Source organism: Lolium perenne, chromosome 5 (genome assembly GCF_019359855.2).
Source record: "Lolium perenne isolate Kyuss_39 chromosome 5, Kyuss_2.0, whole genome shotgun sequence".
Lineage (NCBI taxonomy): Eukaryota > Viridiplantae > Streptophyta > Magnoliopsida > Poales > Poaceae > Lolium > Lolium perenne.
This window is the reverse complement of record NC_067248.2, coordinates 170,052,711-170,061,552: the sequence shown is the minus strand read 5'-3', so window position 1 is coordinate 170,061,552 and position 8,842 is coordinate 170,052,711.

The following is an 8,842-nucleotide window of genomic DNA, read 5'->3' as shown; positions in this document are numbered from 1 at the left end:
TTGGCTCATCATCGCTTCTTCATACTTCGAATTATACTCATCATTATTATCCACAATCATGACATTTAGACAAGGTTCATCCCAATCAGGAGTGGCACGTTCCCTTGTCGATCTGCGAGGTTCGATAGTTTCCTCGTTCGAAGTTTCATGATCATTATCATTAGCTTCCTCTCATTGCCGGTGTAGGCGGTACAGTACAACTTCCGCATCGCGCTACTCTGATCAACGAGTATAGATTCATCAATCTCATCGAGTTCTACTTTTCTTCCAAATACTTCTTTAGTGAGAAATTCTTTCTCAAGAAAGGTTCCGTTCTTAGCAACAAAGATTTTGCCTTCGGATCTGTGATAGAAAGTGTACCCTATAGTTTCCTTAGGGTATCCTATGAAGACGCATTTCTCCGCTTTGGGTTCTAGCTTGTCCGGTTGTAACTTCTTTACATAGGCTTCGCAACCCCAAACTTTTAGGAACGACAGCTTAGGTTTCTTATTAAACCATAATTCATACGGTGTCGTTTCTACGGATTTTGATGGTGCTCTATTTAAAGTGAATGCGGCTGTCTCTAATGCATAACTCCAAAATGATAACGGCAAATCAGTAAGAGACATCATACTACGAACCATATCTAAGAGAGTTCGATTACGACGTTCGGACACACCGTTTCGTTGAGGTGTTCCCGGCGGTGTCAATTGTGAAAGTATTCCGCATTTCTTTAAATGCATGCCAAACTCATAACTCAGATATTCACCTCCACGATCAGATCGTAGAAATTTGATCTTCTTGTTACGTTGATTTTCTACTTCACTTTGAAATTCCTTAAACTTCTCGAAAGTTTCGGATTTATGTTTCATGAAATAGATATACCCATATCTACTCAGATCATCTGTGAAGGTTAGAACATAACGATAACCACCGCGCGATGCTACACTCATTGGTCCACATACATCGGTATGTATGATTTCCAATAAGTCAGTAGCTCGCTCCATCATACCAGAAAATGGAGTCTTTGTCATTTTTCCCATTAGACATGCTTCGCATCTATCAAGTGACTCAAAGTCAAGTGATTCAAGTAATCCATCAGTATGGAGTTTCTTCATGCGTTTCACTCCAATATGACCAAGACGACAGTGCCACATATAAGTAGAATTATCATTCAATTTAATTCGCTTAGCATCAATGTTATGTATATGCGTATCACTACTATCGAGATCTAACAGAAATAAGCCATTCTTTTGTGGTGCTCGACCATAAAAGATATTATTCATAAAAATAGAACAACCATTATTCTCAGACTTGAATGAATAACCGTCTTGCATTAAACAAGATCCAGATATAATGTTCATGCTCAACGCGGGTACAAAATAACAATTATTTAGGCTTAAAACTAATCCCGAAGGTAGATGTAGAGGAAGTGTGCCGACAGCGATCACATCGACTTTGGATCCATTTCCAACGCGCATCGTCACTTCATCTTTCAGTAGTCTTCGTTTATTCTTTAGTTCCTGTTTCGAGTTACAGATATGAGCAACCGAACCAGTATCAAATACCCAGGTACTAGAACGAGAACCAGTGAGATAAACATCTATAACATGTATATCAGATATACCTTCTTTCTTCTTCTTGACAAGGCCGCTCTTCAGATCAGCCAGATACTTGGAGCAATTACGCTTCCAGTGTCCCTTCTCCTTGCAGTAATAGCACTCAGCATCAGGCTTAGGGCCGTTCTTAGGTTTCATAGGAGGCGTGGCAGCTTTCTTGCCACCCTTCTTGAATTTTCCCTTAGACTTGCCCTGTTTCTTGAAACTGGTGGTCTTGTTGACCATCAACACTTGGTGCTCTTTCTTGATCTCAATCTCAGCAGCTTTTAGCATGCCAAAGAGTTCAGGTAACTCCTTGTTCATGTTCTGCATATTGTAGTTCATCACAAAGTTCTTGTAACTTGGTGGCAGTGATTGAAGGACACGATTAATCCCCAGTCTGTTAGGGATAACTATTCCCAAGTCACTGAGTTTCTTCGCATGCCCGGTCATGGCGAGCATGTGCTCACTAACGGAGCTGCCTTCTTCCATCATACAGCTGAAGAAATGTTTCGATGCTTCATAGCATTCCACGGCCGCATGAGTCTCGAATATAGCTTTCAGCTCATTCATCAACTCATGAGGATCATGGTGCTCAAAACGTTTTTGAAGATCGGATTCCAGGCTGCACAGGATGGCACACTGAACTTGAGAGTACCGAGTTTTCCGAGTCGCGTAAACAGCTTTTACTTCATCGGTTTCATCTTCTGCAGGAGGGTCACCTAGCAGTGCATCAAGCACAAATTGCAGATTTCCGCCAGAGAGGAAGATCCTCACATGACGGAACCAGTCGGTGAAGTTGCTACCGTTGCTCTTAGTTTCTCTTTCTCTAGGAACTGATTAAAATTGATTGGGGACGCCATCTCTACAACATATATTTGCAATAGTTTAGACTAAGTTTATGACAAATTGAGTTCAAATTTTAATTCAACATAATTAAAAATCTAGGTGAACTCCCACTCAAAACAATATCCCTCGCATTGTCTTAGTGATCACACGAACCAAATCCACCGCACCTAAACCCGATCATCACAAGAAAAGGTGTGACTTCAATGGCGAACACTCAAAGTGTTCATCATATCAACCATATGATTCATGCTCTACCTTTCGGTATCACGTGTTCCGAGACCATGTCTGTACATGCTAGGCTCGTCAAGGCCACCTTAGTATCCGCATGTGCAAAACTGTCTTGCACCCGTTGTATGCACTTGTTGATTCTATCACACCCGATCATCACGAGATGCTTCGAAACGACAAGTCTTGGCAACGGTGCTACTAAGGATGAACACTTTATTATCTTGAGATTTTAGTGAGGGATCATCTTATAATGCTACCGTCGCGATCTAAGCAAAATAAGATGCATAAAAAGGATTAACATCACATGCAGTTCATATGTGATATGATATGGCCCTTTTGTCTTTGCGCCTTTGATCTTCATCACCAAAGCATGGACATGATCTCCATCATCTTCGGGCATGATCTCCATCATCGTCGGCGTAGCGTCAAGGTCAATGACGCCGTCTTCATGATTGTCCTCCATGTAGCAACTATAACAACTACTTTGAAATACTACTCAACATGAAATTTAAAGACAACCATAAGGCTCCTGCCGGTTGCCACAATACAATAATGATCATCTCATACATATTCATCATCACATTATGGCCATATCACATCACCAAACCCTGCAAAAACAAGTTAGACGTCTCTAATTTGGTTTGCATATTTTACGTGGTTTAGGGTTTTCAAGAGAGATCTAATCTACCTACGAACATGAACCACAACGTTGATACTAATGTTTTCAATAGAAGAGTAAATTGAATCTTTACTATAGTAGGAGAGACAGACACCCGCAAAGCCTCTTATGCAATACAAGTTGCATGTCGAACGAGGAACAAGTCTCATGAACGCGGTCATGTAAAGTTAGTCCGAGCCGCTTCATCCCACTATGCCATAAAGATGCAAAGTACTCAAACTAAAGATAACAAGAGCATCAACGCCCACAAACCATTGTGTTCTACTCATGCAACCATCTATGCATAGACACGGCTCTGATACCACTGTAGGATAACGTTGCATAGAAAACAAAAAATTTCCTACGTCGAACACGCAATCCAAGCCAAGATGCAATCTAGAAGACGGTAGCAACGAGGGGGTATCGAGTCTCACCCTTGAAGAGATTCCAAAGCCTACAAGATGAGGCTCTTGTTGCTGCGGTAGACGATCACTTGCCGCTTGCAAAAGCGCGTAGAAGATCTTGATCACGATCGGTTCCGGCGCCACGAACGGGCAGCACCTCCGTACTCGGTCACACGTTCGGTTGTTGATGAAGACGACGTCCACCTCCCCGTTCCAGCGGGCAGCGGAAGTAGTAGCTCCTCTTGAATCCGACAGCACGACGGCGTGGTGTCGGTGGCGGTGAAGAAGTCCGGTGGAGCTTCGCTAAGCTACGCGGGAGATATGGAGGAGAAGGGGGCGGCTAGGGTTTGGGAGGGGGTGGCCGGCCACTTCAATGGGGCGGCCAGCTTATGGTCTTGGGGTGGACGGCCCCCTCCCTTGGCCCCTCATTATATAGGTGGATCCCCAAGTGTTGGTGTCCAAGTCTTCGAATAAGACCCGAACCAAAAACCTTCCATAAGAGGGGGAAACCTAGCCCAACTAGGACTCCCACCAAAAGGTGGGATTTCCACCTCCCATGTGGGGGGTGGCCGGCCCCCTAAGGGGGAGTCCACTTGGGACTCCTCCCCACCTAGGGCTGGCCGGCCATGGAGGTGGAGTCCCATGTGGACTCCACCTTCCTTGGTGGTTTCTTCCGGACTTTTCTAGAACCTTCTAGAACCTTCCATAGAACCTTCCGCGACATTTTAATTCACATAAAATGACATCCTATATATGAATCTTATTCTCCGGACCATTCCGGAACTCCTCGTGATGTCCGGGATCTCATCCGGGACTCCGAACAAATATTCGAACTCCATTCCATATTCAAGTACTACCATTTCAACATCCAACTTTAAGTGTGTCACCCTACGGTTCGTGAACTATGCGGACATGGTTGAGTACTCACTCCGACCAATAACCAATAGCGGGATCTGGAGATCCATAATGGCTCCCACATATTCAACGATGACTTTAGTGATCGAATGAACCATTTACATATAATACCAATTCCCTTTGTCTCGTGATATTTTACTTGTCCGAGGTTTGATCTTCGGTATCACTCTATACCTTGTTCAACCTCGTCTCCTGACAAGTACTCTTTACTTGTACCATGGTATGTGGTCTCTTATGAACTCATTCATATGCTTGCAAGACATTAGACGACATTCCACCGAGAGGGCCCAGAGTATATCTATCCGTCATCGGGATGGACAAATCCCACTGTTGATCCATATGCCTCAACTCATACTTTCCGGATACTTAATCCCACCTTTATAGCCACCCATTTACGCAGTGGTGTTTGGTGTAATCAAAGTACCTTTCCGGTATAAGTGATTTACATGATCTCATGGTCATAAGGACTAGGTAACTATGTATCGAAAGCTTATAGCAAATAACTTAATGACGAGATCTTATGCTACGCTTAATTGGGTGTGTCCATTACATCATTCATATAATGACATAACCTTGTTATTAATAACATCCAATGTTCATGATTATGAAACTAATCATCCATTAAACAACAAGCTAGTTTAAGAGGCATACTAGGGACTTCTTGTTTGTCTACATATCACACATGTACTAATGTTTCGGTTAATACAATTCTAGCATGATATATAAACATTTATCATAAACATAAAGATATAAATAATAACTACTTTATTATTGCCTCTAGGGCATATCTCCTTCAATGGCGTCGTCTGCGCCGTTATCTTGTTGAAGGCATCGTCAAGCAACTATCGCTAACCTACTCGTTTCGGCGGCGAGATGGAGGAGCTTGGAAGTCGGCGATGGTGTCGCCGGTGGAGGGTTGGAGTGGCCAGCCCAGGATGGTCGCCGACGTGGGGGTCCAACCTGAATAAAGGCGGCGGTCCTAGGGCCTCTCTTGCGTGAAGAGGAGGACCTACTGGAGGCCTGGACTCGTGATCTGGCCGGAGTGTTGAGTTCTGGAAGGCTCTGCCGGTGAATGTAACAGTGCTTTTGCCTGGAGTTTGTTGGATCGGAGGTATTCGGTCGTGCGCACCCATGTTTTTATTCCGACCGATTGGTTCTGGAGGGAGCGGCGCGAAGCTCTTTTTCTTTGATTGACATCAAGTGACTATGGATCCATGATGAAAGTCGGAAGAAGAGAATTTCATGAAGGCCGAAGGGGAGGACTAGCTAAGGGAGGTTCAAGTCTCTGCGATGTTGAGGGACTTGCTTGGTGTTCCGGGCTTCACAGCAGCGGTACGAAAGTGGGGGCGACAACACAGGTGAAGTGCAGAGTCCTACCTTTCAGGGTGAAAACCCAAGGTCTGGCCTTAATTGGTTGTGCCTGGCAATGTCCTTGGTGGAGGCATTGTTTTGAGAGCGGGGACTAGTCTGTAATTCAGGTGTTGTCTTGGCGGTGGATGTATTGATGTTGTTAGACCCGAGATACTGTAGCGGGACTTTTGTTTCTTAGTTTTCTTTTTCTAGTTTTTGGCTGTGTGCATCCGTAGTGCCATTAGGGTGGTGCGTTGTTGCAGAGGCTGGGTGTAATTGTTATCTTCTTGATATTAATATATTCCCTTTATCGAAAAAAAATCAGTGCCCTAATGTAATATTTCACCTACCGCATGTTAGGATCGAGTGCTTCTGCCTCATCCCACGAGGCCAAGACTTGTCCACGGTCACTCCATTTCACCTAGGTGGCTAGGTGGTCCTAGTCTTAGTGTCTCTACCTTGTTCCGTCGCTCGCCCCATGGCGAGAACCGTTAGTCGCTCCGATACTCGCCGATGCTGGCTAGTTACAAGTTTACAACCAAACTCTCCATGCAAAAGTTGGAATAAAAACAATTTTCCATGCAAAACATTTGACTTTGATCAATTTACCATCCATGAACTTCGATTTACACAATTTGCCATGCTCAACGGGCGTTTTTTTTTATTTTGTAGTGATGATGCTCTCAGCGGTGAAGTGTATGGTGTACCGGTGATCGAAATCCGCTGATGACTGGTTTGTATCAAACATTGTTGTTTTGTCACCTGTTTGGACTATGTGTTGAACTCTGTGTTGTCATGAACTATGTGTTGTCCCGAACTTGTTGTCCCGAAGTATGTGTTAAACTATTCTTATATCAAACTATGTTTTGTTGAGCTTCGTGTTGTATCCAACTTTGTTTGTTGATGTCATATTTGGAGGTTTGATGATCTTCATGTTTGTATGTGTGTGGATATCGTCATTCGATGCTATTTATGTTGATTTCACAATTATATATGCATATGGTCACCTATGCCATCATATGCTCAAGCAAAATCGCTTGTCACCCAGTAAAATTCCTATTATATCCACGGGAAATCAAAAAACAATCTAGCTAGTATATGCTTGAGCTGAATTGAAAAGTGAAGTTTTGGTAAGATTATTATGCTAATATAATAGGTGCATGATGTAGATGTGCCACTGGCAAGTTGTTTAGTTAGTGTTCCCGAAAAGAGTCGGAATCTGTCGAGAGACGTATTTAAGGAGGCGTCGAGGACTAACATAATTGCCGCATTCCACATCCGGCACAGAGCATGGGCAGCGGGCTTCCATGCATGTGCAATGGTGGAGTCTAGGGCAGGTGATGCTTGGACGCGCTCGAGATCTTCCCCGCCATGGATTTTGTCTAGAACAACTGCATTAGCTTCTTCAAAAGTAAAGGTCATCGCCTAGCTTTTGGTGCAAGATCGTGTGCAAACCTATGCTAACCTACTCCATAAGACGATCCTACCGTGGATGAGTGCGGGTACCCCTTTGCGTCGCCTCACATGAAAAAGGATGTTGACGTAATGTCTAGATGCCCATTTTCCTAGCGCTTCTGCCGCGCGCTCAGCGTGACCTGTTCCCTCGCGATGCAGGTGCCCGACACTGGCACATGTACCTTACCTTCATCGGCTCCGCTCAAGAAGGCCTTGACACTGTGGAGTGTGGTTGTTGTGCCTTTAGCACCTACACGGGAGCACCATAACTATGTCATCTTTACCTGCATGATCTGAAGGAGATATGCCCTAGAGGCAATAATAAAGTGGTTATTATTTATATCTTTATGTTTATGATAAATGTTTATATATCATGCTAGAATTGTATTAACCGAAACATTAGTACATGTGTGATATGTAGACAAACAAGAAGTCCCTAGTATGCCTCTTAAACTAGCTTGTTGATTAATGGATGATTAGTTTCATAATCATGAACATTGGATGTTATTAATAACAAGGTTATGTCATTGTATGAATGATGTAATGGACACACCCAATTAAGCGTAGCATAAGATCTCGTCATTAAGTTATTTGCTATAAGCTTTCGATACATAGTTACCTAGTCCTTATGACCATGAGATCATGTAAATCACTTATACCGGAAAGGTACTTTGATTACACCAAACACCACTGCGTAAATGGGTGGCTATAAAGGTGGGATTAAGTATCCGGAAAGTATGAGTTGAGGCATATGGATCAACAGTGGGATTTGTCCATCCCGATGACGGATAGATATACTCTGGGCCCTCTCGGTGGAATGTCGTCTAATGTCTTGCAAGCATATGAATGAGTTCATAAGAGACCACATACCACGGTACGAGTAAAGAGTACTTGTCAGGAGACGAGGTTGAACAAGGTATAGAGTGATACCGAAGATCAAACCTCGGACAAGTAAAATATCGCGAGACAAAGGGAATTGGTAATATATGTGAATGGTTCATTCGATCACTAAAGTCATCGTTGAATATGTGGGAGCCATTATGGATCTCCAGATCCCGCTATTGGTTATTGGTCGGAGTGAGTACTCAACCATGTCCGCATAGTTCACGAACCGTAGGGTGACACACTTAAAGTTGGATGTTGAAATGGTAGTACTTGAATATGGAATGAAGTTCGAATATTTGTTCGGAGTCCCGGATGAGATCCCGGACATCACGAGGAGTTCCGGAATGGTCCGGAGAATAAGATTCATATATAGGATGTCATTTTATGTGAATTAAAATGTCGCGGAAGGTTCTATGGAAGGTTCTAGAAGGTTCTAGAAAAGTCCGGAAGAAACCACCAAGGAAGGTGGAGTCCACATGGGACTCCACCTCCATGGCCGGCTAGCCCTAGGTGGGGAGGAG